Source organism: Palaemon carinicauda, chromosome 31, assembly GCF_036898095.1.
Source record: "Palaemon carinicauda isolate YSFRI2023 chromosome 31, ASM3689809v2, whole genome shotgun sequence".
Taxonomy (NCBI): Eukaryota; Metazoa; Arthropoda; class Malacostraca; order Decapoda; family Palaemonidae; genus Palaemon; species Palaemon carinicauda.
This window is the reverse complement of record NC_090755.1, coordinates 76,156,206-76,182,887: the sequence shown is the minus strand read 5'-3', so window position 1 is coordinate 76,182,887 and position 26,682 is coordinate 76,156,206. Positions and strand designations below refer to the sequence as shown.

The 26,682-nt window shown below is 45.5% G+C and overlaps 1 protein-coding gene across 2 annotated transcripts in view; it reads right to left on the bottom strand.

The window, feature by feature from the left end:
• LOC137625019 (zinc finger protein 382-like) overlaps window positions 1-26,682 on the bottom strand; it is a 418,403-nt gene that overhangs the window by 341,248 nt on the left and 50,473 nt on the right. The window contains exon 3 of one of the 2 annotated variants that reach the window (XR_011040801.1): window positions 9,738-9,945. The exons of the other annotated variant lie outside the window; for it this stretch is intronic. The gene's annotated coding sequence lies outside the window, so the exon portion shown is untranslated. The remainder of the gene's footprint in view (window positions 1-9,737; window positions 9,946-26,682) is intronic. 2 annotated transcript variants of the gene reach the window in all.

The following is a 26,682-nucleotide window of genomic DNA, read 5'->3' as shown; positions in this document are numbered from 1 at the left end:
ATTAAGGAGTACAGTGGGCTACTTAGTGTATTAGTGAACTGAGCACAAACAACGGGCAAATTGTTGTTAGGTTAGGAGTTAACCCTCCCTAGGGCAGCAAGTATTTGCGAATTCTCACTTTTCGAGGCTGTCTCTGTTACCTAACCCCTGCGAAGAAGGAGGGGTGACTATATGTGCATCTATTTCCAGTTTACCAATACAGTAAACCGATACAGCATCCACGCTTTCATCCGCATACAAATTCATGCTTCATTTCATCATTAAAATGATATCAAATATCACCCTTTCAAACTGATATGTATCATAAAAAGATTAAGCAGCCTTGGACAAGATGTAAGAGTACATCTATATTCATTGTGGCTGAAGACAAAAGTGAAGAGCCTCTTAACATTAAAGTGGGTGGCGCTATTCACCCTCATTTACCATCTGTTGTTAGCTACTTTGTTAAAGATTTCAACAGCAATTCTAGTTCTACTGAAGACATTCCCATATCTTAAAGGATGAAAGGTTCTTAAATGGGTAGGAACAAACACAATTTTAATACCCTAGAGCAATACACAGTGATACCTCAATCTACGAGTTCAAATCGTTCTGGGAGCAAGCTTGCAAATTGAAAACCTTGTATCCCAAAACAATTTTCCCATTAGTAATAAAGGAAATTCACTCGGAGTGTTCGACACATCCATAAATACATTTATACACTCCTTTTAAAAGATTTATAATGTTAACTATTGAACAATTTAAAACACTTAAGATCAGAAATTAATACAAAATCACAAATTTTAAGTAATTTGTATTTTTCCTAACATACTTACCGAGAACTACTTTCTTAGGAGGTACCTGGAATCTCCTCTCAACCGACCAGAGTTTTGTGTAGTCTACCCTACTTCCGTTTTCTGTGGGGACTAACTCAGGCGTAAGGAGAACGTGCCCTGAGGGTAGTCCTGAGCTAGGTCGGAGTTAGCTTGGGTCTCGCTCGTCAGTAAGTTCCTGGATGGTGCAAAAGGTCTTCAAGGTCAGTAAGGCACTCGGGGAAGGTAGGGAGGACCATTACCCGAAAGTAGTTCTCGGTAAGTATGTTAGGAAAAATACAAATTACTTAAAATTTGTGATTTGTTCCAACACAGAGACTTACCTCGAACTACTTTCTTAGGAGACTTACACTTTAGGAGGTGGGAGTGTCTTCCTGAACTTCAGACCAAGCTAACCGGACGTCCAGGAACCTAGATGGGAACTAGGTTGCAATATATATACGGAAAACGAAACGTAGGGAAAACTACACAAAGAGCTCATGTTAGTGTCTAAGTACTTACCCTTTAAAAAATTCAATGATGCTGAGTCCTGTGGCGAAGTTGTAGAGACGTGTCTTCTTCGGGTTGTATGTGGGGTTATCTCCGAGTAGGGAAAGGAAAAAAAGGGACAAGGGTGAAAGGGAACGAACCTGTGTCTCTTGGTTTTGCTATCCACAATTGTACCTGGGGCTTCACCGTTAAATCGCTTGGAGCGCGGAGATGACTGTCCCAATAGAAAAACTGTCTAAAGACCTCCTCGAGCAATCCTTGAGGTAATGCATTGTGAAGGTCGACTGGTTCGACCAGGTGCCTGCTCTAAGGATCTGGCCCACCGCCATGTTCCTCTCAAAAGCCAGAGAAGTACTTAGACCACTAATGTTATGGAGCCTGGGATTACTTGGCAGGGGCAGGCCCTCATCATTATAGGCCCTGACAATAACCCGTCTCAGCCAAAAGGAGATGGTATTCTTAGATACCTGCTTTTTCTTTACACCCGTAGAGACAAAAAGATTTTTGATACCAGGGCGGAGATGGGCAGTCCTCTCGAGGTATTTTCTCACGGCACGGACGGGGCACAACTTCAAATCTTCTGGATTCCCTGTCCTAGGAATAGCCGGCATTGAAAAGCCCTCGAACTTAGGGTCCCAGACCGCTGGATTCTGTGTCTTTGCTACGAAAGAAGGGACGAACTTGAGGGAGATCTCCCTCCACCCCTTCGAATGAGAGATGTCGTAGGACAACCCATGGATTTCTCCTACTCTCTTAGCAGAGGCCAAGGCCAACAAGAAGACCGTCTTGAGAGTGAGATCCCTGTCCACTATGTCCTTCAGGGGTTCGAACGGCGGCCCACTTAACATTTTCAATACCCTTGCCACGTCCCACTGCAGCACCCTGGAGGCTTGCGGAGGGCATGCTTGTTTGAAGCTCCTGATGAGCATAGTGATGTGCCTAGAGGAGCCAGATCAATGCCCTTCAGAAGGAAGACTTGGCCCAAGGCTGCACGGACTCCTTTGATGGCCGGAATTGACATGTCCACTTCGTCTCTGAGATGCACTAGAAAATCCGCAATATCTGGGACCGAGGCTTTTAGAGGCTTGATGTTCTTTGAGGCACACCATTTCGTAAAAGTAGCCCATTTTGCCTGGTAGACCGCTGCTGAAGACCGTCTCAGATAATGTGACATCTTCTCTGCAGTACCTGCCGAATATCCTTCCTTCCTCAGGAGCCGCTCGATAGTCTCCAGGCGTGAAGGCGAAGAGACTGAAGATTGTCGTGGAACCTTTGGAAGTGTGGCTGCCGTAGAAGGTCTGGCCTGTCGGGCAGAGGCCACGGGGAAGACATGCCAGGTCTCTTAGATCCGCAAACCACTCCCTCTCCGGCCACCAGGGCGCTACCAAAGTCATCTTTAAGTTTCGAGCCGTCCGTACTCTGTTGAGCACTTGCCTGATCAATGCGAAGGGGGGAAAAGCGTACACGTCGAGGTTGTCCCATTTGTGTTGAAAAGCATCTTCCAACGCCGCCTTTGGGTCTGGGACAGGAGAACAAAATACGGGGAGTTATGCGTTCAGTCTGGTTGCAAAGAGAGTCTGGCTACTTCTGGGAGGAGGGACCACTCTGTTCCCACTACTTGTCCCATTCTGCTGAGCCCGGCGGCTAGGACGTTCTTTTTGCCTGGAATGAACCTTGCTGAAATCCCGATCTGTTCCGACTCAGCCCAATCCAGGATCTCCAAAGCGAGATCGCACAACTCCTTCGATTTTAGACCTCCGTGTTTCTTTATGTACGCTACTACAGTGGCGTTGTCGCACATCAACGCCACTGTGTTTCCCCTCAGAAGATCTACGAACTGTAGGCAAGCTTCTCGGACTGCCTTCCTCTCTAGGACGTTGATATGCTGACCTTTCTCCTCGGCCGTCCAAGTTCCTCTCGTTGACTCGTTGAGGAGATGTGCCCCCCACCCCTCTTTGGAAGCGTCTGTGAACAGAAGCATCTCGGGAGGCTCGGTTGCGAAGGGCATCCTCTTGAGGGTATTCGACTGACACAGCCACCACTCCAGGGAGTGTATTGTCTCCGGCAGGACGGGAATTAACTTGTAGGGCGAGTCCACATGGTTCCAGAGCCCCTTCAGGTTCCATTGGACGCTCCTGAGTCTGAGCCTCCCTTGGGGAATGAGTTTCTCCAATGACACTAGGTGCCCTATTAACCTTTGCCAGTCTTTGGCTCTCCTGGGTTGTCTCGAAAGGAAAGGCAGGAGGATCCGTTCCAGGTTGTTCAACCGTTTCTCCGACGGAAAGGCTCTCACTAGTCAGGAGTCCAGCATCATCCCCAAGTAAGTCATCCTGGTGGAGGGAGACAGATTCGATTTCTCCAGGTTGATCGTGATACCCAGATCCTTGCAGAATTGAATTAGTTTTACTCCTTGCTCCTTCAAAACTTCCTCTGAGGAGGAAAGGAGTAACCAGTCGTCCAGGTATCGAATGAGGCGAATACCCCGCTCGTGAGCCCACACAGAAACTGTTGTGAAGACTCTCGTGAATACCTGGGGAGCTGTTGACAAACCGAAGCAGAGGGTCTTGAACTGCAGGATCTGGGAACCCCACTACACCCGGAGAAACTTCCTGCTTGAGGGGTGGATCGGGATTTGAAAGTACAGTATGCGTCCTTGAGGTCTATGGACATCATGAAGTCCCCTTCCCTCAAGGACTACAGGACCGACTTCGGGGTGTCCATTTTGAAGTCCGTCTTGCAAACAAACTTGTTGAGGGCTGACAGGTCTATCACCGGTCTCCAACCCCCTGTCGCTTTCTCCACCAGAAAAAGACAACTGTAGAAGCCTGGGCCCGGATGTAGGACCACTTCCACCGCACCTTTCTCCAACATAGTGGAAACTTCCTCCTGAAGGGCCACCCTCTTCAAGGGATCCTTGGGTGCTAGCCACTCCGCCAGACTGGCTGGGATCAAAGGTGGAGGTTCTGTTAGGAACGGGAGTCTGTACCCTTCCTTCAGTACGGATACTGTCCAGGGCTCCGCACCGTGGGCCCTCCATGCTTGCCAAAAATGTCTGAGGCATCCCCCAACCTGAGGCTTGGGCAGGAGTAGGGGGCCTCCCACTCTATCTCCTTCTGGAGGAGCGGCCTGAACGCCCTCTCCTGGACGCTGAGTAGGCCGTCCTAAAAGAGGCAGACGCTGCTGGGGCTCCTCTACGGTGGTTGAGACCAAGAGGTAGATGGAGCGTCTCTCCTCGTCTGGCTAGGAGAGGCACGAGAAGTAGAGGGGCCATCCGATGATATTCTCCTGTAAGTGGGCCTCCTCACGGAGTGGGGTCTGGGTGCACCCACTTCCTTTTCAAGACCTTTTCCATGATCTCCTCCAGCTGTTTCAATGGAAACAGAGAGTCACCCCACACAGGCAGGCTCCTCAAAGCCCTTGCCTCTCTGTCAGGGATTTTCCGGGAAAGCTTGGCTAAGACCGTATCGCTTCTCCTAAGCACCCAGTTGGCTGACAGGGCAAGAGACTGGAAAGTCAGGAACTTTAAGGTCTTTCCCCCAGAGATGATGAGTTCCTTCAGGAGGTCTTGGTTCGCAGGGTCTGTCAAGTCGTAGGTGGCTTGAACACCTACCAGAATGGAGGCCCACCAGTCCAACCAGGAGGCGACGTGGACTAAGTCCTTGGACATCTCCATCATCGAAGCCTCCGACTGTGAAAAACAAATCGGGGCTGACGCGGCTCTGTCCTCCGGGGCACCCTGACTCAACACTTCAAGGGAAGACTCCATTTTGAAGGCTCCCGGTCGCTGCCCCTCTGGCACATAAAACCTACTCTGGGACCTTAGTCCCTGGAGTAACTTTGAGGAACTCAGGGACTTGGGGGCTTCGGCATTGCCCGCCACAACCTTGTCCACATGGGCGCGGCCCAGGACCAAATCCCTGGCCACAGGCAGCGCCAGGGAGGGTTTCTGCTGCACGGGGGCCTCCATCAGACGATTAAGGCTGGAACGCCAGGCATCCTCGTCGGAGGGAACAGGCTCCTCGATCCGGTGATGCCTCTGTATGAGACCTATCACCCTCCGATATGCCGAGTCCTCAGTTGGGGAACCTTCACTGTCGCCAGCAACTCCCTCCGTCTGAGGCCGAGGCGACGGGCCGACGGGCACCCCCCCCCCCCCCCCCCCCCCCCCCCGGAGCTGTGGCTCGGACTCGACGAGCACCTCCCTGTGGTGGTAACAGTCTGTGCCGACGGGAACCTCCACACTAGACCTGGGTGTCGGGATGGGAATCGCCGTGTCGGCGAGGACTTCCGTCCGTAATACGTCTTTAGGCAAAGGGGGCGAGACTTTCGTGGGCTGGCCCGACGGAGGAAGCCGTCCCTGCGAGTCCATTGGCCGAGTCAACTGTGCTGACCTGACGAGGCTACCCATCCGAAAACGCGACTCCCCCCGCTGGGCGGGTTGAGCCGGAAGCTTCGTGGCCTTACGCCCACCTGAAGAGGTCTTCTCGCTCTGTTCCTTGCGAGGGTCATACTTATGCCTGGCAGAGGGCCTCCGTGGAGAACCGTCTCTGGGCCGGCGACTCGGAGAACGTGGGAAATCGTTGAAGTCCTCGACCCTCCTGCGGGGAACGAAGACCCATTCACCTTTGGGGGACCTACTCCTCCTGTACTTCCTCCTCGACGACCTGGAATGTCTTCTGCTATACCTCGAACGTGACCTCGAACGGGAGCGCCTGCTCCTGGATCTCTCCCTCCTCCGACGGCGCCTCCTCCTCGCTTCACCCTCTGAAGAGAACGATGAGCCGGCCTCCGAAGACCCTGACGATACTGCATAACCCGACCGACAGGCGGGCTCGTGGGCAACGGAGGTCTTCGTGAACTGTTGAGTTCCGGAGGTCGAAGGTTGCAAAAACGAGTCAGGAACCGCCGACAGAGGAGCTAGAAGGGAGGTCGGCCGCACCACGCGGGGGAACCAGGAATCTAGGCCATCCTCCATCCTCAACGGGGACCTACCTGGAGTTTTCGGGAGCTTCCATCCAAAGGGCTCCGCTACCGTCGAGTCCAACCTATCCTGGACGCCATCAGCTGCTGAGGTACCTGAAACGCAGGCCCAAGACGCGGGCGAAGAGACAGTGACAGTATTACTCCACATGGGGTCATCGGAGGAGACGTGCCCCCCAATCACAAGGGCAGAGTCCCCAAGACCCCCAGACAAAGCGATTTCAGGCCCCCCACTAGCCTGTGAAGATTCAGCAACCCCCACATCATGAATATTAGACTCTTGAGGAAGAGCCATCGGCACCTTCCCCGCAACAGACTTACCTCGTCCCCTACCCTGGGTAGGGGAAGAAGGAACAGAAACTTCGTCAGACCTCCCACCGGACGACTGCAAAGGCGAAGAGATGCTCGCCTTCCTGGGGGACCGTTTAGAGGACTTCTTTTTCTTCGTGCTAAAACGAACCCACTGGATCTCACTCCAATTCACACACTCCGGGCACGTATCCGCCGGCGAGCACACTTTACCCCTACAGGAAGAGCAAAGGGAATGCGGGTCAACCTCCGGCTTGGATAGGAACGCTCCACACGACTTCCCGGCTCTAGGCCCAGGACAACGGTGGGTCTGCTCCATCACAACACAAAACCACAAGACACAGGAACGCAGGGAAAGGATAAGGAATACACTTGGGGAAGCACAAGGGAATCACGCGAACACGCGAGAACACAAGGGAAAGCACAGAGATACCACGCGGGAACCACGTGGGACACACGAGTCGGGGACACAAAGGATCGCAAGAGAATGGAGAGCGACGGGATGGTATCACGACGCGACCAGAGAACTTACTGACGAGCGAGACCCAAGCTAACTCCGACCTAGCTCAGGACTACCCTCAGGGCACGTTCTCCTTACGCCTGAGTTAGTCCCCACAGAAAACGGAAGTAGGGTAGACTACACAAAACTCTGGTCGGTTGAGAGGAGATTCCAGGTACCTCCTAAGAAAGTAGTTCGAGGTAAGTCTCTGTGTTGGAACAATTAATAATTCACAACAGAAAATAGGAATATTGACAAATTAACTCGCAGTCTACCTTTGAGGAGAGTTGTAGCTGGCATGAGGGAAACAAGAGGAGGAGGGGGTTACTGCTTGCAGGGAGAACCTCCCTGCAAGAGAACTTCTGGTAAAATATCAGAAGAGCCCTCCCTTGATCGGCACTTATCATCACTAAATGAATTACTGCTTTTTGGACACGGTCTTTTTATTTACACTCTTACAATCAATTTTCATAAGGAACATATCGACAGAAGTCTGCTTTGGCCTTCTCTTTAAAATAGCATATAAACAGCACATTGCATTGTCAGCAAATAAATTTGTTAATGGCCCTGCCAAAGCCTTATCTGAGTAATGTGTTTCTACAAAATTTGTTTGCATTTCCCACATTTCTAACAACTCCCTACTTTCACATAAAGCGAGAGTTTATCACTCAGCCCCCCCTTTTCAGATGAAATCTCCTTCACAACCTTTTGTTGCAACTCCTCATTATTACAGTACAACTGCTATTATTACTAGCTAGGCTACAACCCCAGTTGATAAAATAGGATACTATAAACCTAAGGGCTCCAACAGGGTAAATATCCCAGTGAGGAAAGAAAATATGGTAACATAGTATCGTGTGTCTGAGTGTACTCTCAAACAAGAGCACTCTTCCAAGACAGTGATGTACCAAGGTACAGATGCTGTGGCACTACCCAAGACTACAGAATAATGGTTTGATTCTGGATTATCACTCTCCTAAGACCTATTTACCACACCTAGAGTCTCTTCTACCCTGTAAGATGATTCTACGAATGTTGCTTGGAGAGTGGAAGACTTAAGGTTTGAGCAAGAGCAGGGGATGCGAGATAGTACAAAACAAAATTACGAACAGATCATATAAACACGGTCACCGATGAGAATACTGCGTGGGTGACCAATGAGCACCACACGACTGCTTTTTGTGCATTGCGTGCTAGTCTCATCAATCCACAGAGAATGCATACAGAAAAAATTTTTGCTCGCTGACCGATGCAATGCTCTTAATCCAATTTGAATTCATATGCTCATAATCTGATTTACTTGTATTCAAAGTTACTCATAAACTGAGGTGCCACAGAAGCTACGACAGTAATCAACACTTGGAAACTCTCACTGAGAAAAATAATATTAAACCATAACTTAACATAAATTCAAGAAGTATAATCTATACGAATTGCCCCATAATATACTTTCAATACTACTGATACTAGAACATCACTCAAAGCTACTCCTGCCCACTTACGTTTCATAAGAAAACAAAGCTTCTTTTAAATAGTGCTTGGCATAAACCAATTTGGACGCTACCGAGTTGCTGCCAACACTCTCTCCAAAGAAAAGTTTTTGACAGATACTAAGTGAAGTAACCTGGAATTTCCCTGGCTTCCTCAGTGAAGCTCTCTCCTTTTGACATATAACATTAAGAGATTAATTTTTCCATTCTCCCTTACCCAAATTGCTTCCCCCCTAGGATATTATGGTAACACATACAGTATCATCTCTGGCACGGGAAACAATCCTGGCATGCGTCTGCTTCATATACAAAGTCAACCTAGAACTCAAACACTTCCTGACATCACTAACCAGTGGGATGAGGGGGAGGGATAAGTAAACTCCCATTAAGTAAATAAACAGAAAATTTAATCATCAAAATTTCATTTACATGTATTTCAATGAAACCTACTTAAGGTTCACCTGGCAAAGTCCCACATTCGGATGGAAATGGACAAATGAGATAGAGTTAAAACCAAAAATGTAACCTAACCTAAAACTGCTCAAACTAATCTGAAAACATTCAACTTGAATCTATCAGTATCTCATGGATTTAAAGCATGTAAAAAAATATCTTCAACCAAAAGTCTGAGGAAATCCCCCCTTTTCCTCTTGCAAATCAACACAATTTCAGACTGATAAAACTAAAACAATTATCATGTACTGATCACTGAAATATCTGCAATTTAGCAGAAAAAATGGCCTGAAATACATTACTTCAAATGAGAAATTGACAAACAAAAAAACGTGAGAGCTATGGCAGTGCTGCTAACAGTACCCAAGGAACATTTAAAGTATGGAGATTAATTATGACTAATCTGATGGTGCATACACAATAAGAGTTCCTTTATCTTCAGTGTGACAAACATAAAATGGGTGCCCTGGGTAAATTGCAGGACCTACAGTATAGGAACATACTGTACATAACGAATGGAGTTATCGTGAAATAAAAATCTACAAAATAAGCAAAGGCACAATAAGTTATTTCAAAATAAGATTTTCTCACTCAGAACAATGGAAAAACACTGTAACATTGTTTCTCAAGGCTTAGTAATTCAAGTGAACAACTGGTGCAAGAAAATCGTTTAAGCTTAAGAGAAAACAAAATAAAATAACTTACATTAATATCAAGACTGGCATCTGTGTTTGGAAGTGGTTCAGGAATCCGTGCATCTGTTCTTGTTGTATCTTCTGGCCAAGCTTCTGGGCTTGGCAGTTTTGCTATTATGGCCGGAGGACCATCCGGTAATATCTCGGAGACATAATCCTCATCCTGGGTATTAACTGAACTATCATAGGGCTCATTTCTGGGACTTCCTGGTTCCTGCCTATGAATATTCTCACATTAGATACTAAGAAAGGATAAAATCATTAGAGGTGAGAAAACAAATCCAAGTACAGTACAGTATACAGCGTATTTGTTTATAACAAAAGTTAAAAATAATCTTAATACATGTATGTCATAAAAACTTTTCCAATCGCTGCATCTACTTTACTTTTTTCGAATGCATTTTTAAAGGGAAAAAACTTCTGTTATCTTCTAAACCTCCGCATTCCAATGTTGTGCTACTCTCAAAACGACTATTTGGTATAGACTTAACAAAACTCCTGAGCTTAAACCACATCGCTGTTACCCACTGCCCAAAGGAACGGCAACCCTTTTGACAAATACGTTTGACAGTAAATAGTGTAATGTTACACTACATTCTTGAAGTCCATTTTTCTGAAGTTAAACAGACAGATTAAGCTTTCTTGTTCAAAAAATTAAATTTTTTTCACTTTATCTTGATTATATTGAGATTTTGATATAAATAGTATTATTGTACAGTATTCCTTTTTTGGGTGAGAAAGACTTGATATTATAGTACTTAGTTGCCATTTATAATAGTAAGTTAGATAGAAGGGGTTCTTTTTACATGTGTTGAAGAATGAATAATGTTTATTCATTAACTAAACATGGATGATCAAGCTCATTACTTTAAAATTTCTGATTAGTTTTATCTTTAATTCTAGAATGTCTCTTCATAAAATTCCTGAAGGGCCATGCTAAAATTAATAATTCATTCCCTTGCTTATAATTTGGTTTCCACAAGGCCTGGATGCAGATGTACTTTCAATTTCCAGTGATGTGCAAATATCCTTAAATTTTGGTAGTGAAATTAATAAGATCAGATTTTACTTTGGTGTTACTTTCATTAATCATTATTTGTATTGCACATGTCATAGATTTTTTAAGATTCCAGAAATTAAATATCTTTGTGGTCCTCTGTGTAGTGTTGTTGATCCACTACTGCTTTTAGTATATAAAAAGATAAGGTTTTGCCTAGAAAATAAGCTCGTCTTATGCAAATCATGCTACAGTACTCTACTTGCATCGATGGTCTGCTCTAGAAAATAAGCCTGTATTGTATTACAGTACTCAATTTCCATTGACACTACGACCAGATTATATATTTTACAGAGCAATTTATTAAAATGAAGTTAAATACAAAACTACACATATTGTAAAATTATTAATAGGACTAAGAAAATAATTTCCCTCCATCTGGTTTTTACCTGTATTATACATAAACAAGGATCCTCTATCTACAAACACTTCATCTACAATTTCAGGTGATGTTCTTGTTTTTTGAGAAACACATGTGAGCATCTCTTCTGCAATGATGTAAAAAATTGGTATCATCTTCCCCACCGTTATCCCTAGATTAAAGGGGTCGGTTGCCTTATGCGCCCTCTCCAATGCCTTCCATCAAAGGCATCCTTTTCCACCAAACCTCTTCTCTGCATATCATCCTTCACCTTATGTCCCCATCTAGTTCTCTAACTCCCTCTTCATCTTCTCCTCTTTACAGGTTCCTCCCAAGTCCTCCTCCCTCCCCCCCCCCCCCCATCCATCCTCAACAGGTGCCCTCACCATCTAAGTTGTGACACTCTTAACAACCCTGTAATCTTTACTGCATTTGCCATTCTTCTTATTTCATCATTTTCCAATCTTTCAAGCAGTGTTATTCCCATAAGTCACCTCAGCATTCTCATCTCTGTTCTATCAAGTTTTGCTTCCTCTTTTCATTTTAAAGCCTAAGTTTCTGATCCATTAATTAAAATTGATCTTATTACGGTACTACAGATCTTGATCTTACCTTGATTGGCATTTTCTTATCACATACCACTCCTGCTACCTCCCTCAACTTTCCCCAAGCTTGCAAAAAATTTGTATATAGTATAGTAAGTCATTGGTTTACAACATGACAAATTTGGAAGTAATTTGTATTTTTTCTAACGATACAAACCTGCAGCTATTTGTAGGGGTATTACTTTCGGCAAAGCTGAAAGGACAAGCTATTAGAATTTTGCGAGGGTTAACTACCCATCACGCTAGTTAGCAGGGGGTAGCTAGCTACCCTTCTCACTGACAAACCTGTGACTGTGCTTCACTTTGCTTGGAGGTAGGACTTCGAAGGGGGACAGGGTTCGCGGATATGTCTGTATAAATAGCTACAGGTTTATATCATTAGGAAAAATACAAATTATTTCCAAACTTTTCATTTGTTCCGTTACTGGACTACAAACCTACGTTATCTATAGGAGTTGACTCACCCATTAGGAGGGTAGATGTCCCTGCCAATCTGGCTTTTTGGCTTTACCTGGGGCTTCCGTTTTTATGAAGGATACAAAAATAAGGAAACCCTAACACCTCACTAAAACTTGCTAAGCATGGTCTGCGGCCTACACAAGCTGTGTGTTGAGATACTAGCAATGTGACTGTCAAGGTATAAGTTATTCCGAGTCCATAGGAATTGACCGAGGTGACAAAGACATTCCCAATACCACCTCGCCGGGATATGGGGACATAACAGTATTGACACAATACTAGGTTACAAAAGGGAGCAATGGTATTCCTGCAGTAGTTGAGGCCAGCTTGTGCAGAGGACCCAGGATGCTGATTTCCCCAAGAGAGGGGAGGATGAAGAAAAGAAAAGAGCCAGTCATTCCTTTTCATTCACTGGGACAAAAACAGTGCCCTCAATCTTCTGCTACTTATCCATTAAGGTTCTTGAGGTAATAAACCAGAAGTTGTGCAGCCACTACAAGACCGATACAGAATGTATTGAGTTTCCTGTGGGTCACGTCTTGTAGGTAATAGGCAGTGAAAGTTGTTTAACGCTTCCACACGCCCACTTGCAGAACCTGCACCAGAGTAGTTTTCTTTTTGAAGGCTAGGGATGTAGCTATGGCCCTAACATCGTGCGCTCTTGGTCGATGTGATGGAGGAGGATCTGGATTTAGTGCATGGTCAATAACCCAGCGTATCCAAGTAAAAATGGTGTTCTTTGTGATCCTCCTCTTATTTCTCACAGTGCTGATGAAGAGCGAAGGCACTCGGAGACTAGCTGTTGCTGTTCTTTTGAAGTGATTGATTGATTGATTGATTTAAAGTTTTCAGGCATCCTGACATCTAAGGCCATTGACGCCGGTAACATTTAATTTATGTATACAAAAATAAAAATAAAATAAATAAAAAATAAAAGAGTATTCAATTAAAATCATAAAAGTTGAATGTCATAAAAGTTGAATAGTTTTCAGAAGACCTGCCTCTGAAATAAATCTAAAAATGATATTTTCATAATAAAATAAATTTTTTAATATACTTACCCGCTGGTTATATAAAAGAGCTGAAGTCCCCTGATGCCAGGGCAGAAAATTCAAATCTCGCGCTATCGAAGATACGCCAGGTGTACCAACCGCACCCTAGCGGTAGAACAGGTGGAACCACACACCATCTCCAGTTCTTCCATGCCTCATAGCCATACCATAGGTAGTCTCTAGAGGGGAGGAGGGTGGGTGTTAAATTTATATAACCAGCGGGTAAGTATATTCAAAAATTTATTTTATTATGAAAATATCATTTTTAAATATAAAACTTACCCGCTGGTTATATAAAAGAGCTGATTGACACCCCTTGGTGGCGGGTCAGAGACAGCTACATATAGAAAATTCACTTATGGGTTACATACAATAAACTTAAGCGGTTCTCACCTGATAAGGAAGCTGACAGCAATGATACTCTGCCTCATTTCGTCCGCTATCCTTAAGAGATCCAGTAATCCACTCGGGCTGAAAATCTCTAGGAGCTGTCAAACGGTACAACCACCTATAACATGACAGAACCTCAACCAATACCCTTGTTCTGGGTGCACTCAAGGAACAAATTGACCACCTAACCAAATCAAAGATTGCGGAAGACTGACGACCAATCTCCACAAACAACCATAACAAATGAGTTCCAAGAGATAGAAAAGGGATATTAGGAAAAAGGGAACGTAGTGGTAGATCATTCACCTACTATCGCATTTGCCGCTATAAAAGGACCCAACGTAAAAAAGTCCTCATAGCGAGTCTGAACATTTCTCAAATAATGGGATGCAAAAACAGACTTACTTCTCCAAAATGTTGTATCCATCAGACTTTGCAGAGAACGGTTCTGTTTAAAGGCCACTGAAGTCGCTACCACTCTGACTTCATGTGTCTTGACTTAAGCCTCTGATCCGACTCATCACACTGAGCATGAGCTTCTCGAATCAACAATCTAACGAAAAAAGACAAGGCATTCTTAGACATGGGCATCGAGGGTTTCCGGACTGCACACCAAAGAGCGTCTGAGTTACCCCTCAGATTCTTAGTCCTGTCCACATAAAGCCGTAGCGATCTAACTGGACAGAGTACCCTTTCCAATTCACCGCCAGCCAAATCAGAAAGAATAGAAATCTCGAAGGATTTGGGCCATGGCCGAGAAGGGTTTTCATTCTTGCCCAGAAACCCCAGTTGCAAAGAACAAATGGCTTTCCCATTCCGAAAACCAATGTTCCTGCTTAAAGCGTGTACCTCACTAACTCTTTCCGCAGTGGCAAGGGTAACCAGAAAAAGGGTTTTCAAGGTTAAGTCCTTAAATGAAGCCGAGTGTAAAGGCTCAAATCTTTCACTCATGAGAAATTTAAGGACAACATCCAAATTCCAGGCAAGGGGAGCTGTTTGAATCTTCTTGGTCGTATCAAAAGACCTAAGTAAATCTTGTAGATCTTTATTATTAGAAAGGTCTAGGTTCCTGTGTCGAAAAACCGTCGCCAACATACTCCTGTAACCTTTAATAGTAGATGACGAGAAGTTATGCTTAACTTTAAGGTCCAAGAAAAAATCTGCTATTTGGGAAAGCGAGGTACTGGAAGAGGAAATCGCGTTAGTCCTACACCACTCCCTGAACAACTCCCACTTGGACTGATACACCTTGATGGTTGAAGACCTCCTTGCCCTCGCAATTGCCTTGGCTGCCTTCTTTGAAAATCCTCTAGCTCTAGCGAGTTTTTCGATAGTCTGAAGGCAGTCAGACGTAGAGCTTGGAGGTTTAGATGATTTCGGGCCAAGTGAGGTTGTCTGAGAAGATCGGGTCTCATGGGAAGGCTTCTCAGGAAATCCACCATCCATTCCAGTACCTCTGGAAACCAGCTCCTTGACGGCCAGAACGGAGCTATCAGTGTCATTCTGGTCTCCTCGTGGGAAATGAACTTCTGAATCACTTTGTAAAGGATCTTGAACGGAGGGAAAGCATAAACCTCCAAGTGTGACCAGTTCATCAGAAAGGCGTCTATGTGCAAAGCTTCGGGATCTGGAACCGGAGAGCAGTAACACTCCAGCCGTTTGGTCTTTGCGGTGGCAAAGAGATCCACGAGAGGTCGACCCCATAACCGCCACAGACTCTTGCAGATGTCCGGGTGCAGAATCCATTCTGTGGAGAGAACCTGACCTTTCCTGCTGAGCCTGTCTGCACTCACATTGTTGACCCCCTGGATGAACCGCGTCAAAAGAGTCACCTTCCTTTCCTCCGCCCAAACGAGAAGCAGTCTTGCAATCTCGTACAGAGGCCAAGAGTGGGTCCCACCTTGTTTCACAATGTAGGCCAGAGCTGTCGTGGTGTCCGCATTGACTTGGACCACTTTGCCCCTGATCTGCTTTTCGAAGCCGATGAGAGCCAGATGAATAGCTAAAAGCTCCTTTTGATTGATGTGGAGAGAAGTTTGCTCCACCGTCCAAGTCCCCGAAAGCTCCTGCTTCTCTAGAGTGGCTCCCCACCCCGAATTGGAGGCGTCGGAACACAACACGAGGTCTGGGCTCCTCTGAAGTAAAGACAAGCCTTCTTTCAGTCTGGGCTTGTTGTCCCACCATTGAAGATGAGACTTGATGGAAACCGAGATGGGAATGCAATCCCTGTCGAGGCTGTCCCCTTTCTTCCAATGGCGATTGAGATGAAACTGAAGAGGACGCAAGTGCAACCTCCCCAGGGTCACGAACTTCTCTAACGACGAGAGAGTCCCCAGAAGGCTCATCCAATCTCTGACGGAGCAAAGATCTCTCTTCAGGAACGTTTGGACTTTTAGGAGGGCTCCCTGGATTCTCACCGACGACGGAAAAGCCCGAAAACTCCGACTGTGAATCTCCATCCCCAAATAAAGAATCTCCTGGGATGGAGTCAGTTGCGATTTTTCCGAGCTCACCAGGAGGCCCAGTTCTCTGGAGAGATCCAAAGTCATCTTGAGGTCCTTCAAACAACAATCGGCTGAGGAGGCTCTTATCAGCCAATCGTCCAGATACAGAGAGGCCCTGATTCCCCTCGAATGCAGCATGCTTGCCACATTCAGCATGATCTTGGTAAACAATAGAGGAGCCGTGCAGAGTCCGAAACAAAGAGCCCTGAACTGGAAGACCTTGTTTCCGTCCATGAACCTCAGATAACGTCTGCAGCTGGGATGAATCGGAAGGTGGAAATAGGCATCCTGAAGATCTAAAGAGACCATCCAATCGTCCTTCCTCACAGCCGCCAGAACTGTTTTCTGAGTCTCCATAGTGAACGTCGAATTTTGGACGTAACTATTTAGCACACTTACGTCCAGAACCGGTCTCCACCCCCCGGAACTCTTGGGTACTAGAAAAAGGCGGTTGTAAAACCCCGGAGACGTAACATCCTGCACTTCCTCTATTGCTTGCTTCTCTAATAAAAGAGACGTCTGAAGAAGCATGGCTTGCTTCTTGGGTCCCTCTCTGTATTTGGGCGAAAGATCCACTGGATCTGTGACTAAAGGAGGATTGGCCAGGAAGGGGATCTTGTAGCCCTCCTTTAACACTTGGACGGACCAGGGGTCCGCTCCATTCCTCTCCTAAGCCTCCCAGAAGTGAGTCAACCTGGCACCCACTGCTGTCTGAAGGAAAGGGCAGTCAGACTTTACCTCGGCCGGACTTGCCCCCTCTGCCTCTAGGCTTCCTTCCTTCTGGTTTAAAAGAGCCTCTTCCAGAGGACTTCCCACGAAAGGACTGAGGTCAAAACCCAGAAGAGGATTCCTTAGGTTTACGAGAGGAGAATGACGGTGGCAAAACTTTCCTAGTCGTATTAGTAACCAAGTCATGTGTGGCCTTCTGCGTGAGGGCAGTAGCCACCTCGCCTACCAATTCCTGCGGAAATAAGGTATTAGCCAAAGGTGCGAAAAGAAGGCCCGCTTTCTGGTAGGGAGACACTCCTGCAGAGAGAAAAGAGCACATCGTGGCCCTTTTCTTGAGAATTCCAGCTGTAAACAAGGCAGCAAGCTTGTTGGAGCCATCCCTCACACCTTTGTCCAAGCAGGACATTAAATGAACCAGACCACTAGTGTCCGTTTCCGTCATATCGGAGACCCTCTTACTCAAAGCCCCCAGAGCCCAGTCTAAGAAGTTAAAAACTTCGAAGGCCCTGAACAGACCTTTAAGCAAATGGTCGAACTCTGGAATGGACCACCAAATCTTCGTTTTCCTTAAGGCAAGACGACGAGAAGCATCTACCAAACTTGAAAAATCCCCTTGGAAAGACGAAGGAAAACTCAAGCCCAACACTTCACCAGTCTCGTACCACACACAAGATTTAGAGGCTAACCTAGCGGGAGGAAAGGCAAAGGCCGTCTTGCCAAAAGATTTCTTGGAGTCCAACCATGAACCCATTAATTTCAAGGCCCGTTTAGAGGATCGGGAAAGAACCATCTTGGTACAAACTGGAACCTTGGTAGCTTTACCTAAGATGAATTCAGAAGGCGGAGAACGAGGGGCCACAGGGGTAAACTGATCCGGGAAAATTCCAGTCAGAATCAGCATAAACTTGCGAAGATCCACAGCATGCTGATAATGCTTCTCCTCCTCATTCTCAGAGACTTCCTCAATAGGATCATCCTCATCCGACTTTTCCTCAAGCTCGTCTTCTGGCAGTGCAGCAACTGCTGCAGCCTGAACCGAAGGAACAAAGTCTGGATGGGACTGCCTGTCAAAGCCAACATCTGCGTCTACCTGATGAGGAGAAGTAGAAGTAGATTGATGCGAAACACGGACGGGTAGACGATCTTCTTCAACCAACCACTGCCTAGACCGCTTCGAATCCGACTGCTGTTGAACAGAAGAACGCTTGAAATCAGAAGGTAACTGTCGAAGATCGCCGAGAGGCCGCGTAAAGTCCGAAGACTGTTGACGCGAACGATCAAAGATGTCAAGATGTCGACGCTGCGAATCGATGTTTTGACGCGATGCGTCCAAAAGTTGTTGACGCGGGCGATCCACTACTTCAAATCGTTGACGCGTCTCGTCCACTTGTCGACGCCGATGTTCTTCCCCGCGACCAGAAAGCGAAAACTGGTCAACCAAAACTCTCTGACGCGACTCATCAAAATCAACCTGGCGTTGGACACTATGAATGGGAGACCGCCTAATCGATAACTCGTCAACACCAGAGACCATCGAACGCCTGTGCGATAACTGGTCTGACATCTGACGCCCAGACATAACACCAACACCTGGTTGATAAGAATCCATCAACGACGAGAGTTGTTCCTTCATAGACACAAGCGCAGACCATTTAGGATCAACAGAACTCCTTAAAGGAATATTCGCACCAACGTCACCACGCATTTCGGGAGAAGAAAGCCAATCCGAAGGAAGAGGGGGTGCATGAATAGTGACAAGGTCTGAATCGGAAGGAATCATATCCACACGAACACGGTGATCTGTACGTTTAGCCGGAGTGCAAGCGATGGGAGAACGGAAACGTTCCGGTGAACCCCACGAACTACATCCTGGCCGCACAGGCGATTCCTGACGCTGTGAAACATCATGCGTCCATTTAAGCGGTCTTGACGCGCGACGCCAGATCTCACTCCCCGACCCTTCATCGGAAGACGGGGATAACGCATGAACCTCACCTTTCCTACGATGAGGGTGAACGACCTGAGCTACGGCAACAGGAACGTTCGAGGGGACGTCTGCACGATTGATGACGCTTCTCGTTCCCTTAAGCCGTTCGACATTACTTCTCCCATGGGTTCGAAAGCTCGAAAGAGGTCTTAGGCTAGGTGAACGACAAGATCGTGCAGACGTACCCTCCGCAACACTAAACACATTAGCAACACTTGTCACAACACCGAGAGAGTCACGACTTTTCGGTACACCAACATCAGACACTGAAACACTTTCCACAGTTCCGACAGGATCACGGTTTTTCAATACCTTTAACTCGGAAAAAATTGTATTTCTATCGGCTGCTAAGGACTCAACTTTCTCACCAAGAGTCAAAATAGCAGTAAACATGTCTTTCATAGTAGGTTCCTGATCTACCACCACAGGGGAAGGAATAGGATTAGGAACAGGTACATTAGGTAAGGCTCTATCCACAGATCGGGAAGAACTACGCCTAACTCTATCTCTCTCTAGTCTCCTAACATAACGATCGAAAGTAACAAAATCATCATCAGTTAAGGAAAGACACTCATTACACCTATCACCCAATGAACAAAATTTACCCCTACATTTCACAGAAATAGTATGAGGATCAATAGATCCTTTAGGAAGTCGAGTACGACAACCTTCACTAACAAATCTACGCTGAGCAGAGGAGGAGTCGGCCATTTTGAATGGTAATGTGAGAGACCGACGAGCAAAAAGTAAGGGAAATATCAATAAAGAAAATCTCAAACAAAAATATTTCAAGACAAGAAACAAGAGAAAATAAACAACGATAGCTTAAACTCAAAAAAGAACGTTGTACATCACCAAACAACTTCCCAAGAGAGTAAAACCACGAGAGCGAACTTCTATATGTCAGCCAGCTATGGCGGCAGAGAGAAGAACTGGAGATGGTGTGTGGTTCCACCTGTTCTACCGCTAGGGTGCGGTTGGTACACCTGCCGTATTTTCGATAGCACGAGATTTGAATTTTCTGCCCTGGCGTCAGGGGACTTCAGCTCTTTTATATAACCAGCGGGTAAGTTTTATATTTAAAAATGCCACTTGCATAGTAGGACACATCATTTCCAAGAATCTTGGCAAGGATGAACCTGCCACCCTCACCTCGAGCCTCAAACAAATATCTATTCCGCAAGTTGTTATAATTGGGGCATTCGGTCAACAAATGCCTCACTGTTAGAGGTACTAAACAGTCGTCACAATACGGTTGGTGTTGGCCCTTCAGCAGAAACTCGTGTGTCAACCGAGTGTGACCAATACAGAGACGACAAAGAGACGTCTCCCATTTTCGGGGCATCATATTATACCTCCAAGGAGATATGACATTTGTTTTACCTCTCGCATTTTATTCCCATCTAGGCTATCCCATTGCTGTTGCCATTTATTGCAAACCAATTTCTTGATGTCAGGTAAGAAATCATTACAGGGAATGGGATACCTTCTTGGCAGCAACTCGGATGCAGCCTTCTTAGCCAGTGAATCTGCCTTCTCATTCCCAGACACACCTACATGTGCTGGAACCTAACAAAATTGAACTGTTATACTTCTCCGTCCAATAATAAAAAGCCATTCTAAAATCTTTAAAACTAGAGGGTTATTAGAATTAAAAACTTCTATAGCTTGAAGGACACTCCTTGCATCACTAAAAATTGTAAAATTACCCTCCTTCTCCAACGCTATTTTCTCAATAGCAGTTTTCTGGGCTCCGAGCTGTGCCACCCAGTGAAATACTCCTAAAGCACTATTTCTAAGGAATATAACTGCTATATATTACCAGAGAAAAAAAGCATAGGAATGCCAGGTTGAACCCAGCTCGCTCACCTATATAAGGTGTCGGTATAATATACTGGGGCGTGATAATTCACAACCAGAGGTCTCGCACTATTTAGATATCTCCTCTTCAAAATCCCCGCCACAGCGAGGTGCCGATCAACACTACTACCACTAACCCAACCCACGCCAGTGACGTCACTCCTTTATAGCACATCTTCTATGAACATTTGTATATTTTTCTCTTTGGTTTTTTCGTTCATATCTCATTTCTTTTTGCCGATGGCGGATTCCCTGGTCCCCATATCTAAGTTAAGTACCAAATCTATGAGTTTTGAGCTTTTGGGGGTAGCATTGCCATTAATTTTAATTTTATTCGAGGCTTTATTTTTTCCTCTTGTCGGACCGCTTGCGGCTCCTTTGCTGGCTTGCTACCGCCTTCGCTCATTCTTAACGTATTGCAATTGGTCTTCCATACTGATTGTTTTTCGTTTCGAACCTTATTTTGGAGGTTTTTCTCATCGATTACACCTCATCATTGTGCTTTGGATATTATTTTGATGTTTTGATGATATACTACGTATCATAGTTTTGATCTCGGTTGGCAAGCCTGCCTTCAGGCATGGCCTAGTTGGTTTCGCTACCGCATTAAGTGTTTATATTATTATATTATTGATATTATATATTGATCTTATTAATAATTATTGCGATTACCGTCTAGTTATCGCTTAGTTTGAGTGGGACTCTCGCGGGGCAGTTGTTATTTTATTTGTTTCCTACCGTTCGGCATCTACCCGAGGTAGATGTTATGTTGGTATCCCTGTCCAGCGCGACTCCTCCCGCTCTGAAGGGCTGCCAGCTATTATCCCCCTGCTATTCCCTTGCGTCCTTCTCTTACTAATTTTATTTTAAGTTACGCATGCCTATAAACCAGTTCAATGTGTTACATCATTTGACATTATTGTACACTATTTTATTGCTTATTCCATTTATGATCATTCCGTTTTACTTATGTGGTTTCAGCGGTCAGGTTGGTACTCCTGTCCTCCCTCATGCCCACGTGATCGCCTCCTGCCCTCTCATTGGTTAGTTCTCGTTGCCTCCTTTCCCCCCACATTATCCCCATTCAGGGATTCCTCCCGGTTGCGTGAGCAGTTTGGCATTACGGATCGAGTCCTTCTCGTGCCTCAGCCTTGCCACCACCTCCTCCCCCCCTCACACCATCCCTTCCTGGGATACCTTATGACTCACTATAGTTGGTACCAAGAACATCCACCGGGGTTTCAGTTTAGTACATTCATTCTCATGCCTTGTCGTAGCCCTTTTTCCCCCCCGCTCTGACTGGCCATCGGTCGGCTGGGGGAACTTGGTTGTGTATTGGTTATGTTTCGTTATGTACTGTATTATTTTAGTTTCTACTATAATGTAGAAACTTTTGTTCGTGGTGTATCACGGAGGAGCGAATATTTGTTGTTATATTATTTATTGGCGGTGTTCATTTGGGTTCTTGTGGCTGGCGGGGAGTCATTGAACCCCTTCCTCCCTCCCCTTTGACTCCCCCTACCCCGGAGGCATGTTACGACCCCGGGGTCTCTCATAGTTGTCTCCCCGGAGCCAACAGGTAGCATGTTATTATAACATGCTATTATAACATTTTTATCCTATACTTCCCCAGTAACAACGGGATAGTATATCTCCTACTATGACAACATGACAACATTATTTCATTGAATGATCATATCTAATTACGGAATTGTTTAACAGGGAACATGTTATTATAAGGTAGCATGTTATTATAAACCCTTTTTTATTTTATACCTCCCTGGTAATGACGGGATGGTATATTCCTCGCAATGACAATATTATTTCATTGATAATGTTAACTTATTACGGAATTGTTTCAACAAAGTCAGTTAATTTTTGATAATTTTTTCCCCGGTTACTATACCGGTCCGAAATTTTGTTCATAGCCTTTTGTCCCGATTTCATATCGGTCTATTTTAAGAATCCAGAACACCCGGATCTTTTTAGGTTATTAACCTATTATGCGATACTCATGTATCTGTATTTTATTCTATACTTCCCAAGTAGCGACGGGATAGTGTATTTCAAGCTATGACAATATTATTTCATTGATAACCTTAACTTATTACGGAATTGTTTTAACAATGTCAGTTTATTTATAAGTTTTTCCCCGGTTACTAAACCGGTCCTAGAGTTGTTCATAGCCTTTTGTCCCGGTTTCATATCGGTCTACTTTAAGAATCCGGAACACCCGGATCCTTTTAGGTTACTAACCTATTATGGGACACTCACGTATCTTTATTTTATTCTATACTTCCCAAGTAGCAACGGGATAGTATATTTTTCGCTATGACAATATTTTTTCATTGATAATCTTAACTTATTATGGAATTGTTTTAACAAAGTCAGTTAATTTATGATAAGTTTTTCCCCGGTTACTGCACCGATCCGAAATTTTGTTCATAGCCTTTTGTCCCGATTTCATATTGGTCTAATTCAAGAATTCGGAGCATCCGGATCTCTTTAGGTTACTGACCTGCTATGTGATACTTATGTATCTTTATGTTATTCTATACTTCCCCAGTACCGACGGGATAGTATATTTCTCGCTATGACAATATTATTTCATTGATAATCTTCACCTTTTATGGAATTATTTTGACAATGTCAGTTAATTTATGAAAAGTTTTCTCCCCGGTTACTATACCGGTCCGAAATTTTGTTCATAGCCTTTTGTCCCGGTTTCATACCGGTCTATTTTAAGAATTCGGAACACCCGGATCTTTATGGGTTACTACCCTACTATGGGACACTCTGTAGGTGCCCCTGTCGTTACTATCTATAATTATAACTTCGGATATAATCTTTTGGGATTTTCATTTTATTTCCTTTGTGATTGATCGATTTAAACATTTATTCTCGATCTATTTATTTTACATTCCCAACGGAGTTACCTTGTTCATTAGTAACGATATACCCTCTTTCGGAGCTCGCAGTCTTCCATGACTTCTACCTTGGCGACTCTTTAGATCTGGGTTGGCAGGTTTGCCTGGAGTGTCAGGGCAAAGAGACCCTGTGTCTCTTCCTTTTAGGGTTTTCAAGGAAGCACGTGGCTGATGTCGGGTCACGTCCTTGTCCCTAAAGTTAAAGCTACCTGCCAGCCCCTACCAAAGACTCACAGGTCTTCCAAATCACCAAACCAGTTAAGACTTCTCTTGGGTCGAGAGCGAAGCCCGGCCTAAAACCTACGACCCCGGAGGCTCCCTTCGATCCGGCAGCCCTTTCAAGATTGATGCAATGGCCTCTCGTGGCATGGTTGGTTTCAACCTGACCTTCATTAGAAGAGGCCAGCGTCCGATCCCATGGATGAGGTAGAAATTTATTTCTATTTGAACACGATGTTGTGTTGATATTTATCCATATATATACATATATATATAATTTACGGACCTCTGTAGCTCACTGGCTCAAACCTCGTGTCACATACCAAGTCATCAGGAATTATATGATGAAAGATTCCTGGTGCCTCTGTGAACTTGACAATTGAATGGAATAATTGCCCTTTAGGGGGAAGAGAGAGTGCTAAACCAGATAGCCTCGTACAGGGTCTCATTTGTTATGGGCTACCTCAACAGCACAATATATCATCCCGGATGCCTCTAAGCTCCCGGAATTCGTCGAAAGCAATCCGTCGAAGGCGGCCTAGCACTCTCCCTTCAAAGATGTTATGTTAACCATCGAAGGGTTTGGCACCCGGACTGTAGAAGATTTTGAATTCTACCCGCCGGGTCTACAGTTCCCTCTCTCTGGTTTCGCATGCCTTACCGAGGAGACACTCGTAAGGTTTGACAAGGTCCCCAAAGAAACCAAAATGTACCCAAAGGGGCAGGCTCAGTCCACCTGGGTCCGGCCCTTAAATGAGTGGGAGTGTGTTAACACTACGTTAACACCTCACAAGAGCCCGTACACGATGTTTCTAGTGGAGGAGTAAACCCCTACTCCGTGTGTCACTAAGATATCGGACCTTGCTCAGCAGGCAATAAACGAGGACAAGCCGTTACCGCAGCTGAAGGAAACGCATCCGACTTCCCTCCTGTCCCCGGGGGATCACGATTGCTGGACTAACGCCCCGGCGACCTCCACATCGGGTAAATTAAGCGCTGACTGTGCTTCCATTCAGTTCAGTGAGTGGCTACCCAGGCTTCCGGAATCCCTGATATGCCTTGAGTTCGAAGCCTGTATGCGCCTGAGTAGACCTATCAACTCGGCTACAATGACAGAAAAGACCTCTTTAATGTATGAAGTAGAACCACCTTTTAAGGTCTTGACGAAGTCATTACTTCAAACCTTACTGTCTGATTCCTACGACTTCTTTGCGGCCAGACGTCGTTGCTGTAGGCATGTCTTGTCTGAGGCCACTATCAGACATGAGCCTAACAAGCTCATTAAAGCCCCAGTCTGGAGCCCTGACTCTATTCCCTGAGGATTTAGTCAACTACGTCGTCAGTGGAGCTGCTAGGGTCAATCAGAGCCTCAAGGTTCGATGGGCTTAGTCCCCAAGCACAAGTTCGAACCGGCCAGCAACCAATCTCGAGGTAGAAAGAGTCTGAGATCTTTCCATTCCTTCCAAACCGGCGGTCCCAACAGGTGGCTCAAACCATCCCGGTGGCACAAGGGAGTCAACCTTTCCCTTCGAAGGGTCAACCCCAACAGCAATACGTGCTGGTTCCTCAGTCCCAAGTAGCAACTACCTCCTATGCTACTTACCCAGCCCTTAGGCCCACCTTTGAAACTCAGGGTGCTTTCCAGGGTTACCAGCGCCCCAGAGGCGCTAGCTCGAGAGGAACTTTTCGCAACAGCTACTCTCGAGGCCGAGGAGGTAAATCCGCAGCAAATCATTGGGAGTTCTCAGGTAGGGGGAAGACTTTACATCTTCCGGAACCGTTGAACGTTCAACATTTGGGCTTTCAGCATAATTTCCAAAGGTCTGGGGTGGAGTTGGATAGAAAGGCCCCCTCCACCAACCAGTTTTCATCAACATCCAAAGGAAGAGTTAGTCTTATATGAAAACGATCTATTGCAAAAGGAAGCAATAAAGAAAGTAAATCGCTTGTAATTTCAGGATCACTTGTTCAGCGGGCCAAAGAAAGACTCAGAATAGCGAAGAGTAATCCTGGACCTGTCGTTTCTGAATTCTTACATTCAATGCGACAAGTTTCACATGCGGACCATCTCTCAGGTGCGGACCTTGCTTCTCTGTGGGGCCGTCACCTCCTCTATGGATCTTGCAGACCTTTGCTATCATGTTCCGAAAGCAAGGCATTTTCGTCCGTTTCTAGGCTTCAACTAGGCAAACTGCCTCACAGCAACTACAGAGTGATAATCTCTTACAACAGTTTTGGTTCCAAATCAACTTCGAGAAATCTCGTTTGGTCCCGAAGACAAGTTTCAATGGTTAGGATTCAATGGGTTCTATGCTCCCACACTCTGTCTCCCAACAGCCAAGAGGAACGATATAGCAAAACACAATACGTTTTCTCAAAGACAAATTGTCTTCCAGGAGAAATCAAGAGAGAATCCTGGGTGCCCTCCAGTTTGCCTCAGTAACAGATATACTACTGAAGGCCAGACTGAAAGATATACTGTAAGCCGAGTATGGTGCTCCAGGAAAACGAGTAATATCGAGACAAAGGGCTCGACTCCAACCAATTCTGAAGAAAAGACTTCAACCATGGACAAAGGTCAAAATCTGGCAAATCCGTTTCCTTACAATATCCACCCCCAAGCTCGTCATTTACACAGACGCCTCCTTAACAGGCGGGGGGGGGGGGGATACTCTCAGTACAAGAAAGTCCTGGGACTATGGTCGACAATATTCCGCCAACTTCATATCAATGTTTTAGAGGCCATGGCGGTATTTTTGACCTTAAGCAACCGGCTCCAGCCAAAAACCAACATATCAGGTTTCT